The sequence below is a fragment of the Diabrotica undecimpunctata genome, unplaced genomic scaffold (genome assembly GCF_040954645.1).
Source record: "Diabrotica undecimpunctata isolate CICGRU unplaced genomic scaffold, icDiaUnde3 ctg00002970.1, whole genome shotgun sequence".
NCBI lineage: Eukaryota > Metazoa > Arthropoda > Insecta > Coleoptera > Chrysomelidae > Diabrotica > Diabrotica undecimpunctata.
Window position 1 is genome coordinate 5,325 of NW_027314171.1, and position 3,146 is coordinate 8,470.

The following is a 3,146-nucleotide window of genomic DNA, read 5'->3' on the forward strand; positions in this document are numbered from 1 at the left end:
AATCTTCATACAGGTCGTTGTTTTCTGGGAGAACCCATTTCTTTTTTCTTGTTTTTAGGATCATCTTTGTTGTTTCCAATTTGACATTTAATAGTATCTTAGCTCGGATTAATCTGTGGTCGCTTCCTATTGAAAATTTGTTGAGTACTTCGATGGCTTTGATTATTTCTTTTCTGTTTGTTATGATATAATCTATTTCATTTTTGACACTGCCATCTGGGCTGATCCATGTCCATTTACTCTGAGGCTTTTTATCGAAAAAAGAGTTCATCATGAATAAATTTTCCTGGTGTAAGAAGTTCAGCAATCTTTGCATCTTCTGCATTATCTTGTTTAAACCCCATTTTCGCATTAAAGTCGCCCATAATTATTGTGTAATATGCTGGTGTAGCATGTAACGCTGTTTCTAGGTTCTCATAAACTTTATATACAATCCTAGGGCTTAAGCTGATAATTTCAACTATATTTTGTATGTGCTTTTTCTATGTATAATGAATCCTACTCCACCATTTGAAGTGTCTTCTTCACCTCTAAAATGAAATACGTGTCCTGATTTAAGAGTAATTTGGGCTTCTGCTCTTCGTCTTATTTCACTGAGGCCGATGATGTCCCATTTTATGTTTTTCAGCTCTTCCTCCAGTTCCATCATCTGGTGATATGAGTTCTAACATTGTATAAAGTAATATGCATTTGTCGCTCTTTGTAGTAGCCTGATTTTTTCCAGGGATTCTTCCCTCGCTTGGCTAGTGCGTGTTGGCGAGTTGGTTTGGAAGTGGTGAGAGGAAAGGGTGGAGATGGGAATGCTTTGGGTTTGAACATGGTTTCCCCGGGGATGGGAGGCTGGGGAAATCCATGAGCTCGCGTGGTCAGGTTTGGTATTCCTGAAGTAGATCTATTCCCTGCCGGAATCGCAGACAAGTATCAACCCGCTACCCGTAAACTTTATAAACGTTATTCATGTTGTCTTGTCGACTGAAGTGACTTTGATACTTTGGAATCGAATGTATGTGGTTTTTAACACCTAGTATTTCCGAATCAGATATTTTGTTCACAAGGTTTGTATGCTTTCCACTGTTGCCTCTTTCTGGCACTAGATTTCCTTCTATCTTCCTGCGAACAATGTTATTTAACTTAGAAGCTCGAAGTCCATGGATATTTAAAAATTCTGTTTTACAGACACGTGTAGTTTCAGCATTAACATTAATGGAGTAGACTGAATTGCAGTTTCTATGCGATTCTTAATGTTTTTGCTTCTTTCAGTAGGACCTTTTCTTCTTAACAATATCTGTACATCCGAATAAGTAGCTATTTTGCAACTCCCATGAACCAAGGTTCCAAGTCTCGTTAAAAATATTGCTCTCGTGGCCCTGAAGCTTTTCCCCACACTTGTTTGTGCAACTGCAAGGCGGTCCCAATTCTCAACCAGGCACTTTTTTTTTTCGTTTTGTCGCTTACATATGATTGCCCTAAATTTCGTTGAATTTTTCTTTTTGATCTTGAATAAGAGTGTTCATTTCTTTGTCTCCATCGACTTGTAGTTAGCCGCGTGTGTTTGGTTTTGTCCTTTTTCTTGACGGACCTTGTTCATTGTCCTACAACAAAATGCAATAATATAACAAGCCACTACAATTATACTTTAATCTTGACTTTTAATAATGTGACAAGCCACGTTTAACAAAAAAATTACATACCGCTGTATTTTCATCATTTGAGTCACTTCTAGATTGTACATAGTCAGGATCAACTTCAGTATTTTTCTTGCTAAAATCGTCAAAATTTTTAGTGGCTTGTTATACTATTACTTTAATCGTGCATAGCATTAACTCTTTTTGAACTCATGTGTGGCTCGTCATTGTTTCACATTAAGCCCTTCAATTGTATATATTGGATTTGTTCTTTCAATGATAGATATATTACGCTTGATCGACTGATAGTAACGATTTTGGAAATACTATGATTACCTGCTAAACTGCAAGTCTGGTTTCTTTCCTTCGTATACTTTTAATCTAATAAAGCACATATTGTGTACTCATATTCTCTATGAGATCTGTAGGCATAACTATATTAAATTTAACGTTGATTTCTTATAGATTCTTATAGATTTAAATACATATAGTAATAAATATTAACAGCAGTAGTCAATTAATTCATTTTTATTAAAAACTTTTATTTGAAATAAATAAATATATTACAATAAATTACAGAAACCCGTGTCCAGCCACAACAGCTGGTATATATCCCTCTCCTCCCTCTTTACTTTTCACATAAAACCAACCTTTGACACTAGCGTCTACAAGAAACACGACATCCCCTTTTTGCACTGAAATGTTATTATCCCCGCTTCCTGAAAAGTCTGTAATAATGACTAACAAAGTATGTCGAACTCCTTTCGTTTTAGCATTCGCTGCGGCCCTCAAGTACAACCTGTCTATACTTTTTTCGCCACAAGTACTAACAGCGTTTCGAGACCTCGTTCGACATCTTATACTTCCTCCTCCACCTTCGCAATCGGACTTAGAACTGAGTTTTTCGGTATCCGTTAGGTTTCCTGAAGGTTTCGGGAAGACATCGGTGCTTTTTTCCCAGCACGGAGCGAGTTTGTCATCTTCCGGTGGAGGAATTATACCTTAAATAAAAAGAAATATAACTTTTAATACATTGGCGTATTTAGATATGTCGTGTTTATATTTTACAGATTGAATTGTTTGAATAGGTAGTGCATTGAATAATTAAGTTAAGTTTAGCAATTTAAAATAAATATAATTTACATAATTAATTATTACTAAAGATAGGTCACAGTTTAAAACGATATTTTCTATTATATAAAGCCAACCTTCGTCACGTGATAAGCTAAGTAAACATCAAATATTGCATGACTAAGTATTGAAAATATAGTGAGGGACAAGATCTATGCGAAATTTTATAGACCAACCTGTTGATAATCCGCTATTGATACCTATTGTAACACAGACCCCTAGAGAGATATTACAGAGTTGTACTAACCTTTATCCAACATTCAAATAAAATTACCGGAGCAGTGTTGAATTTTGAATTATTAGTTTGTTTAAATGTTTTTACAAATTCATCGGAACAATGGTTTTTAGCAGTAAACAATGTCGCAATATACTATTAAGCACCACTAAATT